The sequence below is a fragment of the Malania oleifera genome, chromosome 13 (assembly GCF_029873635.1).
Source record: "Malania oleifera isolate guangnan ecotype guangnan chromosome 13, ASM2987363v1, whole genome shotgun sequence".
Taxonomy (NCBI): Eukaryota; Viridiplantae; Streptophyta; class Magnoliopsida; order Santalales; family Ximeniaceae; genus Malania; species Malania oleifera.
Genome location: NC_080429.1, coordinates 35,902,380 through 35,920,830, shown reverse-complemented (window position 1 = coordinate 35,920,830; position 18,451 = coordinate 35,902,380). Strand labels below are relative to the sequence as shown.

Genomic DNA, 18,451 nt, shown 5'->3' with positions numbered 1-18,451 from the left:
AAGTTGGTCATACATGCATGATAAAATAAACAAGATGGTTAGAATATCACGGACAAACCAAGTAACTACATTATCCATTTGTGTAGCATAGCCACTGTGAAGGAACAATTCGAAGTACACTAAGCAGAGCCACCGTGCAGGGGATGAGCAGGAGACAGTGGTTTTGTAGTAGGAGGGCTGCCATGCTGGGTAGGTCAACAGGATGGTAATCTTCCAGATTTACAGTACCTGCGCTGCTCTTCTTATTGGTTGGAGTATGCTGGCCTTCTTGTGCCCTTTCCCTTTTCGTTGTGGGCATGTGATGGGTTGATTTGTAGTTACCAGTTAGTTGGACCCTGCCCCACGGGTTAGCCCACCTACCTTCACGGATATTTTTTTCGCCCATAAAAAGTAATATCGCTGCAGACGTCAAAAATAGCAAAATCAAAAACAAAACAAAACAAAAGCAAAAACAGAAACAAGATGCAGGAGAAATCTAATCCAGGATAGAGCTGTCTAGGACAGGGATAGGGCCTACTCCAGGCTAGGCCACATTGGGTTGGGGGGCAGTGCCCTGTTTGGATTGGATGTGTGTGGGGGGGATGGCCTGCTGCCTGCACCATTGTAAAGGAGGTAAAAATGAACCAAATGGGGAGGGACCCCACGCGGTTTGCATGATATGCAGATGGCCCATTGCAGTGGTGCGGGAGTGGCTAGGGAAAATGCATATGATATAGGTGGTCTAGTACATGCAAGTCCAGCCTATGACAGAAAAGTCTAAGGAAAGAAGTCTCTTTCGGAATTTTTAACCCAAGTGACAGGGACTTGGCAAGCAAATCCTTCATCTCTGGTGTTCTTGTTTTGAACTGCACTGGGTTTTCAAGCCCACCAAATGGGAAACTTGATTCTCTTCTTCTTCTTCTTCCTCATTCATGTTCCATCAGACCAATTTACTATTGGTTTTCTTGTATTTTATCTTTTAATAAAGTGAAGGTTGGATGACAAAAAAGTCTGAGTATTTTACTTAAAAGATATGGACAATTAAGTATGACTTTCTTTTTTCAAAGAGAATGAAAGAAAATTTAATTAGACTAAGAAATACTTAGAATTAATAATTAGCCTATGAAAATTATGATACTTTCTTCAAAGTTCTCAATCAATATAATGTGACCTATATTTTTATAATGGCAAGTATTGTCTTCATGTTATGTAGAGTGATCTCCTCAAAATCTTAAAATAATCTTACTTTAAATCTATCTTTTCGTTTTTCTGAAGAATTCAAGGTTAAAGTCCTCAATTTCAAATTTTTTAATGATTTCTAATATATAGTATCACACCTCTTAAACTTCTACATTCAACTATGAGAAATATTGTTATTCAACAGTAAAATCAATTTCTTTATAGTGAAAAGCCTACCTACTATGTAAGATAATATAAAACTAACTGTCAACTTTAGAGCTACTTCCACATCCTGAACCATGCACATTAATTTGTAATTTATCAAATAGACATATGAATCATTCTTTCTAGCTTCTTCATCACGCTGAACATAGTTGTATCCCACATACAACTACTATAAAAAAGTTTTGTGTCATCATAACCATCCACATACAATCGCAGTTGAATGCACGGACGAAGGGTTAATTTGACGTAGGGCAGTCGGGTTGCTGGGTTCACCCTGTTCTTGATGCCGCCTCTGTTTCTTTTTCCAGTCCTGCTCTGTTTCGAGTCTGCAACAGCTCTGCGTCCGGTGGGATGAGGAAGCAATACTGGGATCACCGACACAGCAAGGAAAGGGAGCAGGTCTCTTGAGGGACTTCTCGCGGACGACGGACACGCGTCTGGCCACCACTAGAAGCATCTCAAAAGGGTTCGTCAGAATATCAAACCCGGCAAAGTCTTCAGCACTAAGAAGCCTTAATTCCTTCTTCTCCATTGCTCTACTTCTTCTTGTTTTACTTTCGGTTTGAATTAATTCAAAAGGTAGAGTTGGGGTGTATAAATAAGCAGAAGATAAACTTGATTGCCAAGTTTGGGTTTTTAAATTATAGTCGATCAGTTTCCACTTCCCGGCATGGAGCGCCCGGAGAGAGAATTTTCCAGGTTTCCATAAAATTTCCAACGGAATTAAACTAGCCGTTATGCACCGGGTTCTATTTTTCATTTTACCTTTGAAGCTGACACCGACACCAATGGAGAACTGACCTGACAAGTCATGGAGAAGTGGCCGTTCAGCTTGAATTAACTCAAAAAGCAGAGTTGGGCTGTATAAATAAGCAGAAGAGATACTTGATTGTCAAGTTTGAGTTTCCAAATTACACTCAGTCAGTTTCCAGTTTCTAGTTTCCAGCAGGGAGTGCCCGGAGAGAGATAGTGAACCCATTAAATTCAATGGCATCCAATGAAATCAATTTTCTCTTTAGACTTACAACATACCTAATACCCAATAAAGATTTTAATAGTTCCATCTTAACATTTCAACTGTATTGATCCTATTTCAATCGTTTTATAGGTATTATCATTTTTCATAAAAATAATCCCACCATCTAATTCTTCAAAATTAGAAAATCATTCCCTATTAGGACACATGTGATAGGAATAATCAGAATCCAAAATCCAATCATCAAAATAATATGAGAACATGTTCCAACAAAAGAAAAATCTGACTCACTTCTATTATCATTGGCTATATTGGTATTAGAATGTTTTTTGCCCTTATTCTTTTATTGTAATTTAGGATAGTCTTTCTTCCAATGTCCTTTTTTATGACAAAAGGCACATTCTTCTTTAGTAGATCTCCCATGAGATTTACTTCTCTCATAAGATTTACTCCTCCTTCTAGGCATACGACTCTAAGAACGTTCCCTTATTGTTAATGCTTTTATTGTATTCTTATAAATCCTCTGATCCTCCTTCCTGCATTCAGTACTAACTGCATTCAGTACTAATCAATGCAGTACAAATAACATGAAAAATAACTTTATCTTTTTTATATAATAAAGTGGTGATCAGATATTCCATTAGGGAGAGAGTTTTTGTATTGGCAGAGAAGGGGCGTACTATTAGGGACGATAAATGATTAGTTAACCAAAACGTTACAAATACTAATAACTTCAAGAGAGATTAGAAGGTCCCAATGCCATTGGCTGACTGCGCAAAAGGCCATTTCCTGCCAAAAATAGTTGCTCTGCCCAGGTGGTGCTCCTCACGCTCCCCTCCCCCCAAATCTCTCTTTCTCTCTCTTACCCTTTTCTCTCTCTCTCTTCCATTTTCCCTATGCGTGTGAAGCTCATCTCTGTTTAGCTCAGCTCAAAATGAACAAAAGGGCAAAAAAAAAACCATTACACATTTATACCCATTTTCTACCTCCTCACCTATGAGATCACTCTGCTTCCCAAACAGTAGCCACCACTATTACAGCAATAAAGCTCAGCTACAGAGTCTCCGTCCTCCGGCGATAAAGCCCGCCGGCAGGGGACGCCGTTGGGTCCCTATGTACTCCACTGCTACTGTCCGCTGCCGGTGCCGGCCGCTGGATGAGGACGACGACAAGCTCAAGAAGAGCGAAAACAAGCATAGAAACAAGGAAGAAATCTGCAGTGACAACGGAATGGTCGGCATTTTTGGCCCGACCGGCTGCGGCAAAACCCGGCTGTCCATCGACCTCGCCACCATGTTCGCCGGCGAAATCATCAACTCCGACAAAATGCAAGTCTACCATGGCCTCGACATCACCACCAACAAGCTGGCATTACACCAGCGGCGCGGCGTCCCCCACCACCACCTCGGCGATTTCGACCCGCTGGAAAACCTACTCCTCCAAGAACCGCTTCACAATCTTCACGTTTGGTTCCAGCACTTGCTTCTCCCAAATCTCATCTGATATTCGCCGGTCGAAATCTGACGCCATCACGGCGCGGAGAACCTCCGTTGCGTCTACCAGCCCGAGATTCCAGCCGCCCTCTCTCAGCCGTCAGATCTTCCCTACCTGCCTCTTCGCCAGCTGACACGTGTTGTCCTCGATGGCCCTCACCGCTTCATCGTACACCTCCCTCCTATTCCCCACATTCCCCTCGCGCTGCGTGTCACTGTCAATCGTGCTTTTGCCCTCGACCGGATCGGGTTCGGGTTCAAGTACCTCCTAAAGTACTGAGCGAACTCGGGCACGCCGATTGCCTTCCTCAACGCAGCCCGAGTCCCGGTGTCGACTCCCTCCGAGTCGTAAAACTCGGCGAGCTCTTCGAACATCCCCGCGCGGAGCATGTCGTCGACTCGCTTCTCCAAGTACGCGTCTAGCACCGGAGGGGCGACGTACACCCAGAGGAAGCAGCAGTTGTAGCGCAGCTAGGCGGAGACCGAGCTCGACCCGTCGAACACGTTCGATTCCGGGTCGAACTCGCGGGCGAGCAGACCGTATATGAACGAGTTGGATCCCCCTGCTAAAATGGGCAATCTCTCTCGAGACCAGATATCGGAAATGGCGGAGGAGGCGACGGAGCGGTAATCGGAAGCAGTCAATTCGCCGTCGGCCGGGTCGAAATCGCCGAGGAGGTGGTGGGGGACGCCGCGCCGCTGGTGTAATGCCAGCTTGTTGGTGGTGATGTCGAGGCCATGGTAGACTTGTATTTTGTCGGAGTTGATGATTTCGCCAGCGAACATGGTGGCGAGGTCGATGGAGAGCCGGGTTTTGCCGCAGCCGGTCGGGCCAAAAATGCCGACCATTCCGTTGTCACTGCAGATGTCTTCTATGCTTGTTTTCGCTCTTCTTGAGCTTGTCGTCGTGCTCATCCAGCGGCCGGCACGGGCAGCGGACAGACCCAACGGGGTCCCCTGCCGGCGGGCTTTATCGCCGGAGGACGGAGACTCTGTAGCTGAGCTTTATCGCCAGGCGAATGGCATTGGGACCTTCCAATCTCTCTTGAAGTTATTAGTATTTGTAACGTTTAGGGTAACCCATCATTTATAATAGTATGCCCCTTCTCTGCAATGAGAGAGATTGGAAAAAGGCTTTCCAGAGTATTCCACTAAACAAAGGCACGTTCTTCCTTTTTCCATCCATGTCTACCTTTCCTAATTCTATGCATTAATCTCATTTCACTATTTTATCAACGCAAATAATTTGTTTGACTTCGTGTCAGTGATGTCACATATGTTCTAATGCTCGTGGTTAAGCCAAGCTGCTAATCAGTTCTCAATGGATTAAATTGATTGGCTAGTGAATAGGCACTGTAGCTTAATCCTTATAAAAAATAAATTTTAATTTTAAAATAATTATAGAAAATCATATATATATATATATATATATATATATATATATATATTATTGAATGGCTTACCTGTTTATGGAGTTACAAACTCAAGATGGAATTGATGTGGTTTGCAGGGCCGACTCTTCACAATATGAGGCCCTAAACGAGATTTAATGAGGGACTCTTAATATTTTGTTTAGTAATTTTTCTTTCTTTCTTTCGTTTTTCATATCTGGATTCATATTTTCTCGTTGACATAATTAAATTTCAAAATTAACACTAACTATAAATTGACAAATTATGTAAACAAATAAAAATTAATTTAATAAATTTATAGAAATAATAGATTGAAATAATATAACGTGATTATTATTATTATTGCAAATTGATCGATAAGCAAGGTTTTAGAGATATCGAATTCTTGTCGGATACAACGTTCTAATCTCAAAGCTACTAAAATTGAAACAAAAAAAAATTCATAGTGAAAAATAATAGAAAAATAATATACAAACATTAAAATTAAAATTAGGGTTGATGAAAATTACAGAAAATCGGAAGCCCAAAGATGATGAACACAAGAGCCGAAATAAAAATCATAGAGAGACCGAGAGGTGAGAATGAAAAATTGTGAGAGATGAAAGATTTTTTTAAAGAGGCTAAGAGAGAAATGAGAGTAATAGATGGTTAGAAATATAATAAAGTTATTAGTTGGGAAGTCAATGAGACTTGAAAAAAAAAAAGAATTAAATTGTATTTATTTTATATTTAAAAATACAATTTCATTTATTTGTTAGTTGAGAAGTTAATGTATGCAAAGAGAATATAATAAATAATAAATAATGTTAATATTATTTAATTAAAAAAATATTTGAAGTCTCAAAAATATATTATTATATTAAAAAAAAAAATAAAGTCGAGCACCTCAGCTACCTGGAGGAAGAGCCGGCCTTCGTGGTTTGTGAGTCAAGTCTAACTGGTGATTTCAAAATCTTCAGAATGGCTTACCTGACACTATGCTATTTTGAAATTGATCCTAGCTATGGTCTTCATGGTAGCATAATGATGACAACCAGATTGAGGAAGCTGAAGGTCATTGGTCTTGAATAGGATTCATGGGCAGAGAGTACTTTTGTTCTGTTCTGCAATTAGCTATCCTAAATACTAGGAGTCGGCTAATAGTATAGAAATTTATTTCCTTTAATTACTGTATGTGTGTTTGTGTGTTTTTTTTCTCCTTTTGATTGAGACCACTCTGTCCTTTTTCATGTGCAGGAGCATACTCCAACCAATAAGAATAGCAACGCAAGTACTGTAAATCTGGAAGATTACATTCCTGTTGACCCTGTTCCTAGTTCTAAGGTCAGGGCCTATTCAGCATGGCACCCCTCCGATGCCTTATAACCCGAAACATTCACCTCCTAAAATGCTTGGACCAACCCAGCATGGCAGCCCTCCTACTACAAAACCACTGTCCCCTGCTCATCCCCTGCACGGTGGCTCTCCTTAGTGTACTTCGAATTGTTCCTTCACAGTGGCTATGCTACATAAATGAATAATGTAGTTACTTGGTTTGCCCGTGATGTTCTAACCATCTTGTTTATTTTATCATGCATGTATGACCAACTTAACTTCTCGTATGTGCTGCACACAGTTTCTTTGAATCTATCTTTATGTAGTATAAATGTCTTATGTCTTCTCGAATTAGTAGTAGAATTCTCGTGCTCATTGATTACATATCCCTTGTGACATATTTGAATGTTATCTTGCAGGCAGTTCTTTTTTAGCTAATTGGTATTAAAAAATGTCCTTTGTTGTGCATTGTCTCCTCTGTGTCTGATTTTCAGTGGGTTTCCAATTATGCAAATAATTAGAGAAAAGTATAAGCGTTGCATGCTTTGTTAAGGCGAATTGGCCTTTTATCTGTTGTATTAAGTTGTTTTACAAAACTTATGTCATGTCATAGAAATAGTTCTATAGAATAACCAGTGTGGAGCATAAATCCCTTTTGGGGATGTGGCTCATATTTGAATGGAACGCATGCACCGGAAAAAGCATCGTGAAGCGAGGAACAAGAGAGAGGTTTGGAGGATGGTAGGTTTGAGGGCAAACCATCGACGGTTTGGGTGTAACTATCGACGATTTCAGGCAATGCTACAGGGTATTCTTTTTGGCTTCAAACCGTCAACGGTTTGGTATTTTATGAAGACAGCCTCAGTTCAGTCCTAACCCAACTGGGTCCTACTTTTGATACTCTTCCCATATGGAGGAATGGTTTTTGTTGCCAAATTGTTTGTCCAATTTTTTCTTAATAATATCTCTTCAAGGTTTTATTACTATGGAGTTTTAATATGTAGTTTGAAACATTGATGAATATTTGGTAGAAATGTGATGCTTAGAGCTAAATGTATTGTTTTAAATTTCTTTCTTTTTTGGGGGACATAATTTGGAACATATATAGTTTCTTAAATTTGGTTGTTCGCCAACTTTGTTGCCACAATGGGGAGTAAGACTCAAGGAAATTTTATTTATAGTTATTAGTTATTGAGGATTCTATAAGTGGATCAATTGCAATTTGTATGGATTATTTGCTTTAAAATTTTGGGCTTCTTTCTATTCTACATTGGGTGAGAGAAGAATGGCAAGAGTCCTCCTCTCCAATGGGATGACCCAATAGCTTAAAATTGTGATATTTATTTGAAGGTCTGTACTTCAAACCATTGAAAGAAGTGGGATTCGTAGGAAAGGCTTGGAGAGCCTTCAGGCGGTCATTGAAACCAAATTCATATATGTATATTTATGATGTATATATTATTTGCATAAAACATATTTGCATATGCTTAATACCTTCTGTCGACCCACCCATATGGATACATTTATTTTTTCTCTGCTTGGGAAGTTGCAATGTCATGGAGCATGCGCAGCGTTGTGGAGCATGTGCGGCCTTGAGCATGCATAATTCTTTTATTGATGCTCTATCTCAATGCTCCTCTTTGATATATATATATACATACATACATACATACACATTGCTTTGTAAAGCAGAGGGTGTGTGTGAAAAATATACAGAGTGTAGAAGAAAAAGGAGCTGTCTGTGAGGCAAAGAGGTTTGAGCCCAGAGTTAAGTCAGAGTGTGTTCTCCTCTTCCATTGTATTTTTTTCTTAAAGATTATATAGTGCGACTCCCTCTCTCCCGTGGACGTAGGCCGAGTTCGGCCGAACCACGTATTTCTTTTGTGTTCGTGATCGTGTGTGTTGTGTTTGTGTTGCTGGAATCATCCCCTTACCCTAACACCTTCACAATTGCACAATAGTATATGCCCAATTCGTATTGGGTGATGGGTTTATATAAATAAAACATGTTACATGTACTAAATCAAAATTTAAGTGGAAGATTTATTGAGGTTTGGATGGGATAATTTGAATTGTATGGATGGTTGGTGTTGCAATCAATTTTGATTTATGAGAACATTGAATTTGACACATTTAGGTCGTTGTTGTTTTTTTTTTGTTTTATAACTTTTGTGCGGATGATCAAACATGAACACCCTTAAGTATTGCTTCCTTATAGTAGTTGGCCGTGTGGCATTGTGAACTGGTTTTGATTGGATAAATTGAATAGTATTATGAGTTAGCTAAAATATTCGAAGTAACATTTTTAATTAATTTTGGTTTGTGAAACACTGAATTGACACATTTGGTTCAATTTTTAGAATTTTGATTTGGATAATCAAATCATAACCACCTGTAAGTAGTATTGCTAATTGCGTTAGCTGGATTGTGTGAACAGAGCCACACCTGCTTGGAGGTCAAGGGCAGGTCTTCCAAGGGAGCTCAGTCGAGTTGTGCTGACACTTGGCACAAAATATTGAGTTGAATTGAACTTGACTGAGGACAATTTTTGTATTTGCGCTGAGCTTGGCAGGTTCTTAAAATTCCAATTTTAACTCAGGTTAAAACAATGAAAATTACTTGTCCAGCTGAACTTGGTAGTTGTGTGCTTATATCTAAAATGAAATATACGTATAAAACATATATTACTTGTATAAGAATGACAAGATAATGAAAACTTGATTAAGTTTGTGAATAGTATTACAAAACTCAAAATTAATTTGTTCAGATACTCGAGTAGCTTGAATTCAAGTTAAAATTCGAGTAGAATTGAGTTATGTTATAGAGTGAGTCAAGATTGAGTAACTTGCTAGTAGACTTGACTTATATATACTCTTAAATCTTCTCGATTGACTTTGGTATTCTTGTTTATGGAAAGGAAAAGCTATGATTTTGACTTTGTAAAATATAGTCTTGTAAACAGTGGATGTAAAGATAACTTTTCCTACAACAGTAACAACAAACAAAGACTCAAGTATCATTAGGTGGGATGAATCTTCTTCTGTCAATTTACATAATTGTGGCAATTTCTAACAATAATTTAAGGGTTATTCAATCTTTACTCAATATCTCATCTTAAGATATTTGAAGTCTCCCTCCACTCTTTCTACAAGCACTAAAAGTAACTAACTTATTCTTCCTCATGGATAGATTATATGGCCTATGTTGTAGATGTTCAAACCATTGAGTCTTCCTTTTATCTTCTACTAGTGTTATGTCTAATTCACTGCTATTAAGTTCATTATTTAATTTTTTTTAAATTATCCCACTCATCTACTTTAATATTCTCATTTCAGCAACTTTTATCTTTTAGATATATTGTTTCTTAATAGTCTAACATTTTCATCCCTATAGCATAGATGGTTCTATTGCTATAATATTATTTCATATATTATATCTTATTTTTATTTATCTTATGACCTTTAGATTAGGGGCGTCTGGTTCACGGCATAAAAAATATTTTCATGGAACGGGGAATAAGATGTCAGCCTAATGGGAAAATTTATGTTTGGTTCACATTGTAAGACCATGGGGAAAGAGGGAGGAGATTCGTATTTCTCAGCTAGCCAAAAAGAAACGGTTGGAGGCGGGGGATAACAATACAAAGTTCTTTCGTGCATTTGTGATCCAAAGGAGGAAGAAGACTATGATTCATTCATTGAAACTTCCAAATGGAGAAGTGTTGGATTCTATGGAAGCTGTTCATGAGGGTATAGTAAGGCATTTTCGAACTTTCTTAACAGGTGTAGGACCCAATCGAACAGCTAACCTTGTTGATATAATATCTCCTATGGTTTCTGAAGAGGAGAATATTGATCTTTGTCATGAACCGTCTGAGGTGGAGATAAGGGATGCTATTCTTTCTATTCCAAGAAATAGTAGCCCAGGTCCAGACGGTTTTGGCACGGCTTTGTTCCAGGGTTGCTGGGATATTGTAAAAGAAACGTGATCAATGCAATTAGAGATTTTTTTGCTGGGTCTCCTCTTCCTAGATTTTATTCTGCATCTTACATTGTTCTAATCCCAAAAGTTCAGAATCCTCAGATTTTTGACAAGTTTAGGCCTATTAGTCTTTGTAGTGTTATCTACAAAATTTTTTCAAAAATTATTGTTACAAGGATGACAGGTTTATTGTCTGCTTTGATTTCTCCGGAATAGGGAGCTTTCATTCCTGGTAGAAATATATTTGAAAATATTTCTTTGGCACAAGAAATGGTTCATTCTCTACATAAGAAGTCTAATGGTGGAAATGTAATGATCAAAGTAGACATGGCTTAGGCTTTTGATAGGGTCGATTGGGATTTTTTAAACTTGGTTCTAGAAAGTTTTGGTTTCTCACGAAGATTCTGTGGTTTAGTGGCGGAATGTGTTTCCTATCCTTGGTTCTCCATTATGATGAATGACACTTATAAAGGTTTCTTTAAACCTTCTCGAGGGCTTCGCCAAGGAGATTCTTTATCTCCTTATTTATTTATTATTTTACAGGAAGTTCTTTCTCGGCTTCTAAAGAAAAATTTTATGGAGAATAAGATAGGGGCTTACTATCATCCTCGTGGGGCGCCTTTGGTATCTCACTTTCTCTATGTGGATGACATTCTTATTTTTGCCAATGGCAAGAGAAGTTCCATTCGAATGCTTATTAAGACTTTGAAGAAGTATGAGGATTGGTTTGGTCAATTGATAAATAAAGAAAAGTCAAGTATTTTTTTGACAAAGAGAATTGCTTTTGCTCGGAAGAGATCTCTATTAAGGACCACTGGCTTTGTGGAAGGAGGTTTTCCTGCTACATATTTGGGTGTTCCTTTGGTATCGGGCCATCTTATGGCCCGTATTTTAGAGCCCCTAGTTGATAAATTGAGGAAAAAGATAGCAGGTTGGAAATTTAAACTTTTATCTCAAGGGGGCCGTCTAATTTTAATTAAGCATGTATTATCATCAACGGCGGTTCATCAATTGGCGGTATTGGACATTCCTACTACTGTCTTCAAAAAGATAAATTCTATGTTATCGAAATTTTTTTGGAGTGGAGTAAATGACAAAAGGAAAAGAAATTGGTGTTCTTGGTCTAATATATGTAAGCCTGTTTGTGATGGTGGTTTGGGTGTTAGGGATTGGGAGGAGGTAAAAAAATCATTGCATATGAAGTTTGTGTGGAGATTGTTAACTATGGATAATCTGTGGATTCAATTCTTTAAAGCCAAGTATTTGTATAAGAAACACCACTTGAGAGAAATGAAACTAGAGAAAGGAACCATATTTTGGAAATCGATTGTTCGTTTGATTTCTGAAGTTTTAGAGCATGTCCGTGTTCAAATTAAAAAAGGGTCGGCTTCTTTTTGGTTTGATCGTTGGTTAGCCTCCAGCCCCCTTTGTGCTAAGGTTCAGGAAATCAGTAACCATAAGCTTCGAACTCGAGATTGTTGGGATAGAGATGGGTGGAATGTTGATTTATTAGTGGATCTGTTGGGTGAAGATCAAGCTGAGGAAGTAATGAACTCTGTTGTTTCTTGCAAGGAGGGTCTAGATACAGTAATTTGGGAACCTTCAACAGATGGGAAATTTACCACGGCAAGTGCTTGGGAAATTATAAGGGAGCATTAAGAGGAATTCTCAGTTGCAAAATGGATCTGGCATTTTATGTTGCCAAAAAAGGTATCAATTTGTATGTGGAAGTCTTGGTTCGCTTGTCTTCCAGTTGATACTCGTATTAAAGAAGTAGGTGTCTAGATGGCCTCTCGATGTGATTGTTGTTCAAATGCCAAGATTGAATCTCTAGATCATGTGTTTTGCACTGAATCTTTTGCTCAGGAGGTATGGAAAAAAGCAGCAATGGCGTTGGGTGTTAGTTGTATGGCAACGAGTACTTGAAAAGGCAAAGTTAATGTCTGGTTTAGTTGTGCAAGATGGGCCTCATAGTTAGGCATTTTGGTAGGTCTTATACCTAGTCTCATCATTTGGAGACTCTGGACTCGCCGATGTAGAGCCAGGATGGAATCAATTCATGATTTGATTAGAACTGTGTGGCTTGATATTAAATATTGGTTGAGATCCATTTCAGACAAGTTAAATAAATGTGCACCTACTTCTTGCATGGATATTGCAGTCCTTCGTGTTTTGGATATCAAGTAAAAATTGTGGGGGTTCGTCTTCCTCGTGTAGTTAGATGGTGTAAATTTGGGATAGGTTGGGTTAAGTTGAATTTGGGTGGGAGCTGTAGAGGTAATCCAGGGAATTGTGGTGGTGGAGGCGTGACAAGAGATGAAAAAAGTTTATTTAAAGTAGCTTTTTCCTCATTATTGAGTTATGGAACAAATAACATGGCTGAATTGAAGGCAATTATTTTAGGGATTAATTTGTGTAAAGATCTCAGATTTGATCAAGTGGAGATTGCATGTGACTCTGTTTTGTTAGTTCAGTGGATAAATTCTGGGAAGTGCTCGGTTTGGAACTTATGGGAATTTTGGAAAAAACTTATGCTAGCATAAGAGGCATACAGTTCAAAGTGGAACATGCTTACAAGGAGGCGAATAAAAGTACAAATTTCTTTGCAAAACAGGGTGAATATGGTATTTCTCGATCATATAGTTGCCAAGATGATCTTCCTCAGCAAGTCAAGGGAATGATTCGATTGGACTTGTTGGATTTTCCTTCTTTGCGCTCATGATGTTTTGTGTTATTACATTTTTAGTGATTTAGTTTTTTAGTTTTTTTGGTTGCTGGTGTTTGGTTTTTTGGTTTGGTTTATGTTGGTTAAGTTAGTTTTAGGGCTTTAGAATTTGCTTTTGTTGTCCCAAAGTCTCAAAATTGTGACCACGGTTTTCCTCCGCCATAAATGAGGGGTTTTCTAATAAAGTTAGGAGGTGCCGTCCTCTTTTACCAAAAAAAAAATCTCAAAAATGTATACAAGATTTCCATTTTAATGTTTGGGTCAACATCGAAGTCGTGATAGGTATTTTTAAAAAATGACCATATACCCTTGACATATGTGTATCGAATATATGAAGAACAACTGTATTTTTTCAATATAAAAACCTATTAAGAATATGTACTTAATTAAATTTACATCTTAAAATTTTCAATAATTATAAATTTAAGACATTTAACACTTAATAATTGATTATTTGAAATAATTGAGACAATATAGGCTCTAAATGTGAACTATAATATTAAATTTCTATAAAACAATAATAACGTTCTTTTTATTTAATAAATTAAAAATGTCAATTAAAATGTTAATTAACATAAATAAAAACACTTTTAATAGAAAATTTAAATATTATATAATTTAAAATTAATTATAATTTTCTAGTTAATCTTTGTAATGAACATTTTAAATATTTCTAAATAAATTTTAACTATAAAATAATATTTTAATTTCAATTTTAATATTTTATAATAAAAATTTTAATTATTTACTAATCAATAATTAACTAAATTTTAACTAAAAAATTATCATTAAAATCTTTAATTAGCATTTCATATATATATATATATATATATATATATATATATATATATATATATTTGCCGTCATCACCTAGCTCCCTTTTGAGCAACTCCTCGACTAGCTCCAGCCACCGGTGACCCTCATTTTGAACATCGCCTCAGTCGAAACGACCACTTATCCGTCCACTTGTCTGGTCAGTTCTTCGTCAGTGTCAGCTTCAAGGGTAAAATGAAAAATAGAGGTCGGTGCATAACGACTAGTTTAATTCCGTTGGAAATTTTATGGAAACTTGGAAAAATTTCTCCCCAGGCGCTCCCTGTTGGAAAGTGGAAACTAACCGACTGTAATTTGAAAACCCAAACTTGGCAATCAAGTTTATCTTCTGCTTACGTATACACCACAACTCTGCTTTTTGAATTAATTTAAACTGAAAGTAAAACAAACTTTGATGATACTTGTACCTCATTTTCTCTCTCAGCTTAATTTTGATAATATATTATTATTATTATTATCATCATCATCTTTATAAATGGTCTTATATGTTTGCAATGTGTTTTTTTAGTTTTTAAAAAATAATTATCAAAATTTTTAAAATATTTTTTGTGTCATTTTTAATTCATTAGTTTTATGCTATTTTCTAATTTACTGTATATGAAAAAAAAACAAAAACAAAAACAAAATGATGTCATTATGAATTCGACATCATTACTCAAAATAAGAACAGTCATTGTGTAAAATAAGATGGCATCGAACAAATAAAAACTACACATTTATCACGTTTTATTGACTAGTTCGACATCCTATGAGAAAACTAGTTGTGTATTTTTATTTTTTATTTTTTTATATTAAGTGTATTTTAATCACATGTTGCGATAGTTTGTTCCAACATATTCTTAGGGTATATATGTTTGAATCAAGGATTTTACTTGGGAAAATAAAAGGAAAGGAAAAAGAGGAGAAAAGTCATTTTCCATTGTATTTTTCTTCTATATTAAATACTATCAAAAAATGAAATTTTGTTTTAATATGATTAAAAGAATATGAAAAAAAACTAAATATTAATGATGTCTAGAATCAAAATTTTATTAATAGATTTGGTGTAACTTTTATTTTCTTTTTCACTTTCCTTGATAACCAAACATGAAAATACGAATTTTTTTTTAATATTTTCCTTTTCTTTCTTAAGAGTGACTTTTTATAGTATCAAGTTTGATGTGTTATATTTATATGAACAGAGTTAGGGATTTTTTAAAACTATCATGTTCATAAGAAAATTTCCTTTAAAATAAAGATTAGAATTTTAGTCCACTCAATTAAAAAAAAAAAAAACAAGGGGAAGATTATGTATCACGAATCAAAATGAAAATGAAGAACATGAAAGGAGGAGGGGAAACGAGAGAGTGAAGAAGAAAATGAAAAGCAGATAAAATTAGGGAGGGGAGAGGAAGAAGATAAGGAAGAAGATAATTATGCATGAGAAAATTAGAAAGCACAGTAAAATGAATATTACAGAAATTGCATTTATGTAATCTATAGAGACCCAAACCGTAATAAGTTGGGGTCGTCGACGAAGGAGTCACGTTCATCGACAAAGTCCTTCAAAGCCTCGTCGACGAATTTCAAAGCCTCGTCGACGAGGAAATACCAAGCGGGTTAGTAAAAATATCCAAACTGGGCTCGGCAACGAAGGTATGGCCTCATCGACGAGCTGTGTGGTGGATTCATCGATGAAGGCGCCACCTCGTCGACGATTTGGACTCAGTCAAAAGCCCAATAAATATCCATTTTTGTTGCTTAAGGGCTAAGTTTGCTCCCAAAAGTTCTCTCTCTCTCTCTCTAAGATTCTTCGTCGTTCGACGTCCGTTTCTAAAAACGGAAGTTCCTGCGAGGATCAGAGAAGAATGTTCTACAACTTTAGCGGATCGAATCGTTATTTTGAAGATTTCTGGGTTTTCCCAAAAATCAAGATAAAGATTTGATTTAAATTTTGATTGGATATTTGGATAGTAGTCGAAATTAGAGTAAGGTTATGTTCTGTGGTTTTAGGTTTCTAGGATCCTGGGTTGTCGGTTTGGATCGATTTTGTACGAATTTTCGTTTCGAGTTTAAGGTAAGGGGAATTTGATTACAATAGTTATTTTTGGAAAAATTAGACCACTAAAAAGTTAGGTTATGTTTCTATGTATGATTTAACTGTTTATTTTCTAAATTTCACCGAGTAGAAATGACGGGTTTTGCGATTTTCCGATTTTTGGTAAAAGTATGGATTTTGGCGTATAGACTCCAAATGTTTTAAAACTTCTTTATTTGAATTATTATGTATGTAGGAGATGCCTGAATCCTTTATTTTTGTATATAAAATGGTGTTTAACTATATCATATATCATATAGCAAATTTTTATTTAAATTAGTGTGACATGTGGAGGAAATTGAACTTGTGAACATTTGCTATTAGTAATATGGATTATGGGAATGAAGTACCAACCTGTTATATTGAAGATGTGAAAAATAGAGGTCGGTTATACATCGAGCTGTATATATGTAAAAGGGTGAACCGAGTGGATAAGCGCCAGTTTGAACCCGATGTGATTATCTGAATTTGTGAAAATACTGGAATTACACAGGTTATCATGTTTTGTTATAAATTGTATATATGATAAATGGAACCACAGCTTGTTACCAAAGGAGTTGAAAGATACTCCAGCAAAAGGGGTTGAAAGATACTTCAATGTGCGAAGTTGAAAAAGTTTCATTAATGGAGGTGAAAGATACTCCCAATGGTAGGGAATTCCTTAACTGGAAGGGTATAGTACAACCACACATGTAAATCAATGTGGGTACATAGATAATCGGCTAGCAGGAGTAATGAAACCACTGGTGAAATAATAAACCAAATGGGAGCAGTCGGACTATATATTTGATGCTTGACAAATGCCTGAATGAACAGGGCATTGTTAGAGATATCAGTGCACAACCCATGCCAGAGGGTAAAATATGCATTATATGTGATATAAAGCTGTTGGTTGTTCTATATTCATATATATGATTTAAAAGCTGATATGGAAAAACGGTATTGTTTATATTGATATATGTGTAGTGCTTCGGTATTGAAAACCTTTGTTTTATATATATGGATACACACTTTAAATTGAAATACTCATATGTGGTCACACACTATTTGTAATACTTTCTTCCTTACTGAGAGGTGTCTCACCCCATTATACAACCTTTGTTTTCAGGTTTATCAGGACGTCGGTCCTAGTTGCTTAAGGGACTGGGAGAATTGTTTTTGGTTGTAGCATACGTAAGTAGTTTACGTGTATATTGAACTTAGTTGGAATATCTTTTTTGGGATTGTATCAATAGGATATGTTCTAAGTCTGTATAAATGTATTTGAGGATACAACAGTAAACTCTCGTATATGTCTATTAGAAATCCCGATGAATGTTTATGTTTTTTCGTAACATATACATTCCCGTTATGTATGAATTACACCCGTATGTCCCTGTTTAGGGCGGGTTGTCTATGTATCTTGAACAGGTTCGGGTATTTTGTATAAGTAAGTGACACCTGGGTCCGTATTAAGGGTCGGGGTGTTACAGTTGGTATCAGAGCCATTGCCAGTCGGAAGTATGATTTGATTCATGCTACCTGGTTGGGGATATGTGCAGAACTTAGGATTTTCTAGTTTTGGTAGTCTATAATATACCAGAGTATAGGACATGGATAAGACCATGAGTTTTGCTTTGTATACCTGGAAACATAAATCCATTGATAGACTTCTGTGTTTTTCTAGATCAATCGAAAGGTTCAAGAAAATCATGGCAATCCATTGACGGTTTTGTTTCCAAGTAGAAGGGCGAAAATCGAGTCAGAATGGGGATGTCTAATTAATGGAGTACATCAATATTGAGGATATGAATTTAGGGGATTAAATTTATAGTATGATAGTGTTGACTGATGTTTAGGCTATTATCCTTCTAATGGATTTCTCAATTATTTTTTAGGATGGAATCCAGGGATATTACTACCAATGTGGGAGGCAGTAGTAGTGAGGGTGCCTGCCCTGAGGCTCCACTAGTGTATTGCATGATTTCGCACAGCAGCTCATAGCTGAGGTAGTGTGAACGAATAGAGGTCAGGACCGTTCTACAACTGAGATGGGTTGCTCCATTGATCAGTTCACCAAGTTGAAACCCTCGGCTTTTGTGGGCAGTGCAGATCCAGTTCGTGCTGAGAATTGGATCTAGGATATCGAGAAGATTCTGGATGTCTTGAACTGCACGGAGAATCAAAAGGTCACCTTTGCCACATTCAAGTTGGCAAGAGAGGCTGAGAGATGGTGGGTGTTTGTAAAGAAGATGGAGGAACTCCGATCGATACCCA

At 36.9% G+C, this 18,451-nt stretch overlaps 1 pseudogene; it reads right to left on the bottom strand.

Moving 5' to 3' along the window:
• Window positions 1-3,783: 3,783 nt before the first annotated feature.
• LOC131146430 (adenylate isopentenyltransferase-like) lies at window positions 3,784-4,701 on the bottom strand (annotated as a pseudogene).
• Window positions 4,702-18,451: the final 13,750 nt, after the last annotated feature.